General features: G+C 35.6%; 1 pseudogene; it reads right to left on the bottom strand.

Annotated features, from left to right (window-relative positions):
• Positions 1–3,700: 3,700 nt before the first annotated feature.
• LOC118587543 lies at positions 3,701–9,263 on the bottom strand (annotated as a pseudogene).
• Positions 9,264–13,571: the final 4,308 nt, after the last annotated feature.

Genomic DNA, 13,571 nt, shown 5'->3' with positions numbered 1-13,571 from the left:
CTGAGCAAAAATACCTCCTAAGTAAATTTGGATTCTGTCACTGTAACTTCTGTGGCTCCCCAGTGCTCTACACATGATCTTAGCCAGAAGTCAAAAAATGATCACCTAATGTTCATAGTTAGGACTGACTCCTTTGCCGACCTAGCAAAAGTATCAATCTTCACCAAAGAATCATCCTGACTGTGCCTTTGTGGGGAGGTGAATTTCTATCCTTATTTCCATCTCCAAAAAAGAAAAGAAAAAAATAAAACTTCATAGCTAATTAAGGGAGTGTGATCCATGGGGAGAACCAACCTCCTCCAACTGTTCCTTAGTTGCCTATATTTCTCTGTCTACGGGTGGAACCATGGGAGATTTGCCCCTTCTATGATGACATATCTGCTTATGCTATACTCCTTCAGGCCTCATTTAGGAAACCATGCTGTTTTTGTATCATCAGTTACGTTCTCTGTAATTTTTTTGATGAGACCCAATATCACAGTAGCTTCCCAGTCATCTGGCTCTTACACATACACATACCCTACCTCTTACCCAAGTTTCCTTGATGTTAGATGTTGAAATTGTATTACAGATAAAGCCATGGGGGCTAAGTAGTCCACAATCATTTGTTTTCTACATTTTTTTCCTCTTTCTTTTTTTTTTTCTTTATTATATTTGTGCTTTAATTTTCCACATCAGACATGAGTTCCCCCTGTCCTCCCCCTCCTGCCCCAGCCCCCACCTTCCCCCAGCCCCTCCCCTCCATTCCCATCTCCTCCAGGGCCAAGACTCCCCTGGGGATTCATTTAAACCTGGTGGATTCACCCAGGCAATGGGACCCAGACCTGTCCTTAGTGCATGAGCTGGCTGTTTGGAACCTTGGGCTTACACAGGGGCACTTTGTTTTCTACATTTTGACTCTTCTGGTTTTCTGAAATCATATACATACAAACAACACCAGTAGGACAAAGCTGATGAGAGATAAAATGAGGGGGCTTGAGGAGGGAAACTATGTAATTATATTTTACTTCTTAATAAATTAAACTTAAGCCAGGTGGTGGTGGCACATGCCTTTAATCCCAGCACTTGGGAGGCAGAGGCAGGCAGATCTCTGTGAGTTCATGGCCAGCCTGGATACAAGAGTGAGTTCCAGGAAAGGCATAAAGCTACGTAGAGAAACTCTGTCTCAGAAAACCAAAATAATAATAATAATAATAATAATAATAATAATAATAATAATAATAAATTAAACTAAAAAAAAGAAAAACTTTACAATAGAACCTTGTAATTATGTATATATAGTACTACACTGAGGATTTACAAGACCAGTTTTCTTTTTGGTCTGCTAGCTTCTTGTTGATAATGTACAAATTTGGACTCCAAAAGCCCTAATGCCCAGAGAAACTTGCTCCATTGAATGATTTCATGTAATCTGGCATTTTTATGTCTGTTTCCTGGCTTTTGTTTTATCTGTTCTATGAAACTGGAGTACTGATATAGGAATCTAGGAATTTTTCTTTCCCCAGCTCTGAGAGTACTATAAATAATGCTATTTTATTTTGCTTATTTGTGTTTCTTACTTCCTTTTTGAATACAAGAAAATTCAGGAGAGAATTTACAGATGTAAATGACTAATAACAGTTTTGGCCGAGCCAACCAAATGGGAAACTTGGGGTTAACTAATTCCAACAGTTGCAATACAGCACAGTTGTCAGCTTCTGGGACCTTTCCCCTCTCCAGTGATACCAGTGTAGGTTACTTATAAATGCATATTGATGAATTAGTTAAGGAAAAGGGTGATATTTGTAATGTATTCTATTTCTTGGCTTTATCTTTGGGCAAGTTCCTGGCATTTGAAATGCCTGTCATTTTAAAAGCTGAGGTGAACATCTCATTATATGGTTGTCTGGTTAAGTTGTAGAAGGGAAAGTTCATGTTTTCAATGCCAAGTGTTCACTTTATTTGCCTTGTTATATAGTCTGATTTGACATTTGTGTGTTTGGGTTTTGGTCTTAGCTTTAACACCATATTTGAGATACAACAGAAATATGAACTCATATTGAATCATTTTGCTAACAAGTCATGTGTGATCAACTATGTCTACTGTCTTAGGGTTTTAGTAGTCATTGGAATAATGCCATTTTAGAATAAAGAAATATTCAGGGGATTAAAATTTTAGGTAAACTAGTCTCTTTACATTTGAATTTGGAGATTTTTATTGCAATTTATGTAGGCATGAGAAATGTTTTTTGAAATGTTGATGACTCCTAGGAGAAATCCCAGATGCCACCTCTTAGGAATATGCTCCAAATCAATGTAACAGTTTTATGGGTCATGTGTGTGTTGCTCTATCAGTTTCTATTTATGATTGGTTTCATAAAGACTGAGAACCTGATGACTGTAACAGAACTACCATTATAGACTTATCTACATAGGGTACCTGGGACTCCACAGAGAAGAGACGAAAAATGGTCCCCATAGCTCCAACTCACCTAGAATTATGACTCTAGGTGACTAGGTTCTTAAAAGGAACATTGGTGGCTTCGGGCCCTATGGAATTCAGTGGTTCTATAGGAAATCTCATCATTATGTCTTCCATTTCTGAGTTGTGATCAATTACAATAGAACATCTTGGAGATACACCTAAGAATTAATTGTTCTTTTCTTTAAGCTACCTGAAAACTTTTGGTAGTTGAGTTTCTTCAGAAAGTGAGGAGTGGTACTCAGTTCATTGGCAACATTTTGAGAAATAATATCCATTAATCATCATGTATTTTTGGCCCAAAGCACTGCCTAGCATTATTTTTGCTTCATCTATGAAAAAGAAAGAGCCTCTAACCAAATAGGTTTCAAAACAATATGAGGAAAAACTTAATATACCCTGGAATTCCTCCACATAGCTGAGGATATAATTCCAGCTGTTTCACTGTTATATTTTTAATACATTGATTGTAAAATTATTTTTGTCCTCCCTAGTTTACCACTTGTGTAGGGATATGAATGTATACATGTTTAGGATGAGTTTGGGTCTTTCAGTTGCAACAGTAATATGTGTCCTATCTATTTAATTTAAAACTGACCGTCATTGGCACTGTATTTTACAAGATGTTTTCAAAGGTAACTATATTTGCATCTGTTTCCATGTTCAAGTATTCTTATGTGGTAGAAAGATAGCCAAGTAGTAGAGGACCCGAATTCCATGTAGTTAAGAAAGCTCTCTGGAGAAACTACATGCACACTAAGGTTCCTAAAGACAGCTATGTCCATCTCAAATATCACATCATGGTTGCAGAGAAATGTTATCAGACAAGGGTCAAAAGCATATTGGACTATTTTAGATTTTTTTAAAGCCATTTCCATTTCTTCTTGCATCTGGCATATCCAACTTGTGACTATTGGGTAAACATGCCACTGTGAATCACTAGGTTTACCAAGACTCTAGTGTATACTAAAGCCAATCTAAAGAAGGCTTCAAGAAAACACAATAAACTTGGAAGAGTTTCCCTCTTAGTGCTGCTTAATATTCCCACCAATGTAATTAGAAAATGCACTGATTTATGGGCTATGTCACTGCTTCTTTATAAGAATATGTTATTCAGGCTCATTTGAATCTGTGTTTATCAGACATGGTCACACACACTTAGCTCAGAACTTACTCTTTTCTAATTTTCTTTAAAGCACAATCATTATTTTACACCAACATATTTATGAGGTCCTAGATTTAATTCCAAACACAACACCTCAACAGGGTTAAAAGAACTGTGTTATTGTTACAGATGAAGTTGACCAGAGGAGTTAAAATTTAATCTAGTTTCTTATTCTAATTAACAAAGGAATTAACAGCGGGTCTAAGAAGATCATCAAGTAAAAGTTTTATTTGGAAACAGATTTTTTTTAGACCACATGAAAATATGAGCAATAGAGAGATGGAAACATGGCTGGCTGACACAGTACAGCCAAAATGGTGAGTGACTGTGTGAGGAAGCTTAAGGTTAGGGTTCCTATCCAAAGAATGCTTTCTCAGACAAAGAACACAAATGAAATCAGAAGTTTAAATGTAAGTTACCAGAAAAAAAAAAATTACCACCAACATTGGAGATTATAGAAGGCTAGTTCACTGATTAGCATTTTGTGGTTGTGGAGCATTGGAATATTAGCAGCCTAGAAATAAATTATCTTAAGATATCTATCTCTAACCTCTTTTGACTTTAGGTAGAACCTTTAGAATATTTTTATTTAACCTATCGCTGGTTTCTACAAACTTAAAAGTGAAGATAGTCATCATATACTATCTAAATCTATGGACATTGATTTAGTGTAAACAGGTGTTCACAATACTGTATTTTGAAAATGCCTTCACATTTTGCTCTCTTTTGCTCTTTGACTATGAATGTTTATGCATCCATTTGAAATAAATAAATCTAAACAACTTGAATCCATTGACATGGGCCAGAATCACTCATATTTGGTTCAAAATACATGCTTTTTTTTTATTCCCTGAATAAAAAGCTTTTTTTTTTTGCATAACCAAAACAACATTCAATGGAACTTCTAATAAAATAATTAAAGCAGGAGAGTGGAGTAGATATTGAGGTATATAAACATCATTCTTCACAGAAACAGAAAAACAGTCTTAAATCTTACACGGAAGCAATAAAGATACTTGTGAAGCTAAGCAATAATGAGCAAAAAGAATAATGCTAGAGATACCACCATTCCTTGAGTTCAACTTATACTACCAACCTTTAGTAATAAAAATTAGGAATGGGATACCTTACTCAGCCCTGATACAGGGTGAAGGGGCTTAGTCCTGTCCCAACTTGGTATGCCAGCCTGTGTTGACTACCCAAGGGAGGGAGGCCTTACCCACTATAAGGAGTGAATGGGGGTGTGTGGGGAAGGTGGAGAGGGAACAGGAGAAAGTGAAGGGGGAGGAACAATAGTTGGTATGTAAAATGAAAAAAGTTAAGTAAAAAATTAGTGTTGTGCTGGCATTTAGGTTATTATGACCTATATGGTCCTATATGGCATACACAATAGCAAAATAAACATATTTAGCTACAGTCACCTTATTTTTAATAATATTTTATCAATTATAAGAATTTCATGTATGAATCTTGATCATATCCATACCCCTTACTTAATGCCTCCCATATTTACCCTTGCCTCCCTGTCCACCAACTTGGAAGGTTTTGGTTTTGTTTTTGTTTTTTATTAAGGCTGTCCAGTCCTAATTATGTTTTCTTATTAGGCTTCAGTGTGGGCCCTTGCCAGGACTGTGGTTGAATTAACAGGGGTCACACCATTCAAGAAAATTGACTCTCAGTCTCCCAGTCACTATTAAATGTCAACACAGTGTTTGACTCAGCTAGTGGTAGGCTTTTATCCACATCTCCTTTCCTCTATGCTGGGATTGGAAGGTCTTATGCATGCTGTCACCGTTGCTGGGAGTTTGTAAATTCAGCTTCCCTGCTATACAAGGGCACACTCTTTCCTTGAAATTATCCACCACTAACTCAGGCTTTTACAGTCTTTCTTTACCTTCTTCTGTAAAAATCCCTGAGCCTGAGAGTAAGGTTATGATACAAATGTCCCATTTAGGATCAAGCACTCCAAAAATGTCTTGTTCCCTGCACGTTAATCACTAGAGAATCTCTATATCAATTGTCATCTACTGCAAGTAGAAGCATCTCTGATGTGGGCTGATACATGCACAGATCTATGGGTATAGCAATAATTCATTAAAAATCATTATGATATATGTCCATTTAACAGAATAAGAGTAGCATGCAATCTCTAAATCCAATGACCTATCTAGTCACAGTTTCTTGGCACCATCAGATATGCCAAAATGTACACGGAAGAAAAGATAGCATGTTTAACAAATAATGTTACCCTGCCTAAATATCACTGGTGTAAAAATGAACCTGGATGCCTATATCTCACTGGTATTAAAATAAATTACAATGACATTAAAGATTACAACATAAGACTTGGAAGTCTTAGAGGAAATCATGGAGAAAGTAGTATAAGACATAGGCATAGACAATGATTTTTATGAAAGCATTCCAGAAACTCAGAAGACAATGAAAAATATATTTACATGGTATTAAAAAGTTTCTGTACATGAAAGAAGTTATAATTAGAGTGAAAATACAGGCAAAATAATAAAAATTATTTAGTATCTATACATTAGAATCAATATTTAGAATATAAAAATAATTTTAAAAAAATTAAAAGCTCAGCACCTGGAACCAAACAAAATAATCAATGAAAAGTCTATTAAAATATATACACACCAGTCAATTAACAAAGCAAAACCAGCCAATACACAGTTTAAAATGTTCAAAATCACTAATAATTAAAGAAACACACATATAAACAATGAGCTTCCATCTCACCCCAAATCAAAATGGCAGCTACCAAGAAAACAGATAACAGCAATGCTGAGTGTGATGTGGATTAAAAAGAACTTTTGCATACTGCTAGTGGGAAAGTAAACTCATCAAGCTAACATAAAATTCAATGTAGAGGTTTCTCAAGGTACTAGAAATAGATTTACCAAATGACACAGCCCTACCATGTTTTGTTATTCATCCAAAACTCCAAGTCAATATATTACAGAGACACTATTTTACAAAGCTAAATAATGGAAGCAAACAAGGTGTGCAACAATCAAAGAATGGATAAAGTTGAAGTTTATATACACAGTATATTTTTTTCAACCATAATGAAGATTGAAGTTGTATCATTTGTAGAGATCTAGATATATATTGTGGTGACTTTCCTAAGTAAATAAGTAAATATCAGTAAGATAAACATTATATATTTTCTCTCCTTTCTGGGTCCTAGATATTATTGATGAATAAAATTGTATATTACCAATGATAGTGCTGTATGATTCAAATTGTTATTTGATTATATTGTAAACAAATCATTTTTCTTCTCAAATAGATATCATCCAACAGACTTCTTGAAGTGCACTTTTAATCACAATAATAGTAACATGACTCACCATGAAAACTTAACCAAACTCCTATACCTCATGATTCCAGAAAAACAATCCCAAATAACAATGGACAAGAAGTATCATTATGTAGCTCACAACATATGCACTTTAATGAGACTTCTGTAAGGATATGTGTATTTTTTTATTTGGCCATCAGAGCCTTGTAGATAAGTTCTCTGCTATAGCATCTTGGCTGGGTTCATTTTCTCATAGATTTTTTCCCTTTTGAATCAATGTGAAGTAATTCTTTAGAAATTCTCACTGTTACTTTGCAATTTATTATTATTTCCTTCCATTTCTTTATTAGATATATAATGAGTATGAAATTAACTTCTGCATTGTTATTTGTGTGGCCTTTAAAACTCACATAGATTTTAATAATGAAAAATAGTTCTTAGAACTATGTCTAGAATATAATAACTCAATAGGTACTGTAATAACTGTTGGCAATAATGATGGTATTAAAACATTTTATTTATTAAGAAAAGCTCCAATTTTTTTTACAGCATGTTATTTTTTCCTATATGATTTTTGTATAAATGTCAAAAATATATGGGGAAAAATAAAAATAATACAAATATTTAAAAATAAACTGCTAACAAAGTAACCTGATAAATTATTGAAATTTTGACTATTATGTAACCTATTATCTATGTTAATAAATATGTAGAAAATAACCCTGTTAAAATATAGAAATGCATATACAAATTTACTACAAAAATCAAGAAAGAAATTGGTTTGACATAAAGAATACAAGTCCATATATTTTCTTGGATAGAAAAGATATATAAGAAGAAGTAGTAGGTAGTCTGGTCTTACATAAAATAAGCTAACAGAACAAGATCTTAATGTGATATAGACAACAGACACAATGTTGGATTCCTCCATACAATGATACAATGTATGGTCACATACAAGTGACATTACATAGTGAAAGAGCAAATGAAACTAAAGAAAACTTGATGATGCTGTAGAAATAAGAGGAGAAAGCAAAATGAATAGATAGAGAGAGAGAGAGAGAGAGAGAGAGAGAGAGAGATGATAGATACACAGATAGATAATAGAGAGATAGAGATAGATGATAGATACATAGATAGATAGATAGATAGATAGATAGATAGATACATAGATAGATAGATAGATAGATAGATAGATAGATAGATAGATAGATAGATAAATGATAGATACATAGATAGATAGATAATAGAGAGATAGCGAGATAGATGATCGAGAGAGAGAGAGATATCACAGGTAATCAAAAGGACAAAAGAGAGAGAAACAGTAGATAGGTAGAAACAAATTTAAGAGAAACATCCCTAGATAGATAAGTTTGTGATTCTCTTCATGGTTCTTTTCACAGCAAGCTTCATATCCTTGTTTCTGAGACTGTAAATGAGAGGAATCAGCATAGACGCCAAAAAGGTATAAAAGATTGAGAAAATTTTGCCCTGGCCCACAGTTTCAGCAGATGATAGTTTGACATAAGCAAGCAGCCCAGATCCATAGAAGAGACTAACAGTTAAGATGTGAGACCCACAGGTACCCATGGCTTTGGACCAACCCTTACCTGATGACATATGAATGATATTGAAAAGTAACATAGCATTTAAGACTAAGATAATGAGACTAGATAAAATGAGAATCATACCCACAAGAATGAAACTCACAAGCTCATTGTCATAGGTACTACTGCAGGAGAGCTGGAGAAGAGGGAAGATGTTGCACATGTAGGGGCTGATGATGTTAGAATCATAAGAGTTGAGCCTGATCATACACCCTATGTGAGCCATGGCCCCAGCAAAGCCCATCAAGCAAGAACCAAACATCAGCATTAAACATATTCCAGGTGATATAATAACTTTGTATAGCAGTGGCTGAAAAATGGCCACATAGCAATCATAGGCCATGATAGTCAGCACATAACACTCTGAGCTCACAAAAAGAGAGAAGAAAAACACCTGAGTCATACATCCTTTGGAGGAGATAGTGTCCTTCTCTAAAACAAGACTCATCAGCATTTTGGGGGTAAAAACAAATGAATAACAGAAATCAATTAAGGATAGGTTGAAGCTAAAATAGTACATGGAGTGTGAAGCTCTGAATTTAAGAAAATAAGACTCATTAAGCTCAAGTTTTCCATCATGGTGGCTGTGTAATTCACCAAGAACAGAACAAATAAGGGCAGCTAGAGCTCAGGTTGGTCTGTCAGTCCCTTAAGAATGAACTCTGACACTGAAGAGTCATTTTCCCTGATCATTTGCTTCATGTGTGGCATCTGCAAGAAAAAGTATAGAAATCAACATTAACCAATAATGCATTTTTCACTCCTTGTGGAGAGCTTGATTTAGGGATTTCCAAGCATGAGTTGAGAGAATACATAGCTGGATCTCCAAAGACCTGTTCATATTGATTACTAAGTAATCCCTATTTTCTTTTCCACTACCTAAAATATATATCCACAAAAAAAAAAAAAAAAAAAAGATGTCAACCGATCTCCAGTAACTCAGAATATATTTTCTTCCTTTTCCCTTTCTCTTTACTAATAATTAAGGTTGAAAATAATATATAAAGAGTTTGTTCCAAAACCCAAGATTCAGGAAACTTTGAATTTCAAGGGAGATTGTCAAGGCAAAATTCAATGCTCACCATTGGTCATCTAGAAATTTTCTTGCTTTGGGATCTCTTGGTAATTTCCATATCACTGTTCTAGGAGCACCAAAGTTACTGATAATGAAGTGGGTTATTGAAAACCAGTACAGATAATGTATGACTTGCTAAAAGAGGTTTATTTAAGGAAATATTTCTCTAGAAGGTTCTTTCCACATACTCAAAATAAAACAGCAAACTTATATGAGTCTCCAAAACACTACCTTACTCAAATGATGAGAATATGAATGTCAAGGTTACTGAGAAAAATGTTTTAAGTACTGAAAAGAATTCTCTTCTTTATGATATTCTCCCTGTGAGATGGGCCCCTTGCAGGGTAAAAATTACTGAATTTATGTTTACATCAAATGCTATTAAACTAAGGTGGATATTTTGAGATTCAAAATCCTATTCACTTTCTAATTTCCTACCAGGGAGTATCTAGTTCTCAGGGCAGAGTCCTGACTGATCCTCTTTGTCATCCTCATACTCTGAACAAGTCTACAAAGGAGTATTCAGAGAACTGCTAACTTGCCATTTGCAGCTTTCATATGAGCATCATTGATTGCAGTAATAAATAGCAGACCTTTGTAGTTGGAGTTTTTCTGTCTGGCCCAGTCAGGAAATATCTCTCTTACCCACCAGTCCCACAGTCGCTCAGACCCAACCAAGAAAGCACACAGAAACTTACATTGTTTACAAACTGTATGGCTGTGGCAGGCTTCTTGTTATCTGCTTCTTCTATCTTAAATTAACCCATTTCTGTTAGTCTATACTTTGCCACATGGCTTGTGGCTTACCAGTGTCTTTACATGTTGCTTTTCATGGCGGCGGCTGGCGGTGTCTCTCTCCAGCCTTCTACTCCCCAGAATTCTCCTCTCTTTGTCCTGCCTATACTTCTTGCCTGACCACTGGCCAATCAGAACTTTATTTACACAGAGCGATATCTACAGCACTTCCCCTTTTCTTTTTTTTTTTAAGGAAGGTTTTAACTTTTACATAGTACAATTACATATGTCAAAACAATTATCAAGCAAGAATTATAGTTACAATATTAAAGAAGATATCCTATCTATCTTATATTTGTGAGTCTAAAGTTTTATATCTAACTTATCTTGTATCATATCTGAGGAAATTATAACTATCTAGTCTTCAACTGTAGATATCGCTCTGTGTAAATAAAGTTCTGATTGGCCAGAGGCCAGGCAGGAAGTATAGGCAGGACAAAGAGAGGAGAATTCTGGGAAGTAGAAGGCTGGAGGAGACACCGCCAGCTGCCGCCATGAGAAGCAACGTGTAAAGACACTGGTAAGCCACAAGCCATGTGGCAAAGTATAGAGTAACAGAAATGGGTTAATTTAAGATAAAAGAAGTAGATAACAAGAAGCCTGCCATGGCCATACAGTTTGTAAGCAATATAAGTTTCTGTGTGCTTTCTTGGTTGGGTCTGAGCGACTGTGGGACTGGCGGGTAAGAGAGATATTTCCTGACTGGGCCAGACAGAAAAACTCTAAATACAGACCACAGGTTAAAAATGATAGATAGATAGATAGATACATACATACATACATACATACATACATACATACATAGACAGATTAAACACCACAAATAAATTAAAAGATTAGAAACAGGCATTCAAGTAATATGAGTTAACCTCTAGGCCTTTCCATTTTTTTAGGAGTGTAGACTTCAATTACATATCATTATATTTGCATATTCTTATCTTTTTTATTATTATTATATTTGTATTTTAATTTTACATATCAGCCATGGGTTTCCCTGTCCCACTCCCGCTCCCAACTTCCCCCCACCCCCGTCCCCTCCCCTCCATTCCCATCTCCTCCAGGGCCAAGACTCCCCTGGGGATTCATTTAAACCTGGTGGATTCAGTACAGGCAGGTCCAGTCCCCTCCTTCCAGGCTAAGCAAAGTGTCTCTGTGTAAGCCCAAGGTTCCAAACAGCCAGCTCATGCACTAAGGACAGGTCCCAGTCCCACAGCCTGGGTGCCTCCCAAACAGATCAAGATATTCAATTGTCTCACTTATCCAGAGGGCTTGCTCCAGCTGGGGGCTCCACAGCCTTTGGTTCATAATTCATGTGCTTCCATCCCTTTGGCTATTTGTCCCTGTGCCTCTCCAATCTTGGTCTCAACAATTCATGCTCTTACAGCCCCTCCTCTTTCTCAACAATTGGACTCCTGGAGCTCCACCTGGGGCCTGGCTGAGGATCTCTGCATCCACTTCCATCAGTTATTAGATGAGAGTTCCAGCACGACTATTAGGGTGTTTGGCCATCTGATCACCAGACTAGGTCAGATCAGGCTTTCTCTCGACCATTGCCAGCAGTCTACAGAGGATATGTCATTGTGGATTTCTGGGGACCTCTCTAGCACTCTGCCTATTCCTGTTCTCATTTGGTCATCATTTATCATGGTCTGTTATTCCTTGTTCTCCCTTTCTGTTCTTGATCCAGAGGATACTAGATGTAAAACAAAGATGACTAGAATGCTACACAACTCCAAGGAGGCTACCTAGAAAATGGGACCCTAGGAAAGACCACAGGGATTGCACAATGACAGAGAAATGGATAAGATCTACATGAACAACCTGGACGACAGTGGGAGTAATGAAGGGCAAGGTTTGAGGGAAAGAAAGCTTAGGGGAGCAGGAGATCCCAGCTGCATACACTTATCTTGTGTGTACTCAATAAATGAACAAAATCATTGAAAGAGATTTGAAAAAAAAGGATATGAGTCTTGGATTGATGATAGAGTTCTTGCTTAGAGTACAAAAGACTGTGGGATCAGTTCCTAGTTTTTATACATAAAGATACTGTAAGTTGTTTTTCTCATCTTGTGTATTATGGCAAAACATATAACAGAGACAATTTAAGGGTAAAAAGATTTATTTAGTCTCAGAATTTCATGGGATTTTGGTCTATCTTTGCAGGAAAAACACAACAGTGGAAGAAGCTCCATATGACTATAGTAGTAGGAACATGCAGAAAAAAAAATCTTACATTGAGCTGACCAGAACATAGACAACTTGAGCCAGAATCCCAAGTCAATATAACTTTCAAGCCCTTCCCATAGTAATCTACTTTTACTAGTGAGGCCACAGTCACCCAAAATGATACAACCAATTTAAAGCCAGGTGGTCAAGTACATGAGCCATAGAGTTCATTTTACATTTACATGATATTGTATTCTATCCATAGACAATTACCCACAACTGCTAAGCTGGTTTATATCTAATTCTCTACTCTTTCACACTAGCATCAACAATATTGTATTTTTAATTTCAAATGTCTGTTACTCTTATATACAAAGCAACTAGATTTCACGTTAATTTTTCCTATTATTATTTTGTTTTATTAGTCATTTGGCTACAGGGATAGTTTTTGATCATTTTTATCAGTTTATTCTGATTTTTGACAGGCTTTCATATCAGTAAAAAAGGAAGCTTTATAGTATTCTTCCTAAACTTCCTATGTAGTCAATGGTAAATGTATAAAGTTATCTTCCAACAAAGCAGCATGACTACGAATATTGATTTGAAACAGTCATCTCAGTAACAAAGCTGACAAAAAACAAATATATGTGCAGATGTGAAACAACTAGAATACTCATAATTTTTTAGGAAAGTAAAGCTACATTAACTCTTCAGAAAATACCTTGAAAATTTTCAACAAAGCCTCACATATATGTAGCATCTATGGAAACATTTTAAATGAATCATAAGTAATCTATACATATATACATTGTATGCTCAAAAGAAATAACTAAGTCCTTAACAAAATCCTGTATATTTACTTATATTTTTGGTTGTGAGCCTAGCCTTTAACGGCTGAGCTATCCCTCCAGCCCCAGTTTATTTACTTAAATGTCATGAATTATAGTAAAAAAAGACAAATAATAGCAATATTTATGGACAAA

This window comes from Onychomys torridus, chromosome 7 (assembly GCF_903995425.1).
Source record: "Onychomys torridus chromosome 7, mOncTor1.1, whole genome shotgun sequence".
Lineage (NCBI taxonomy): Eukaryota > Metazoa > Chordata > Mammalia > Rodentia > Cricetidae > Onychomys > Onychomys torridus.
The sequence above is the reverse complement of the archived record's forward strand: the minus strand, read 5'-3'. Positions and strand labels throughout refer to the sequence as shown.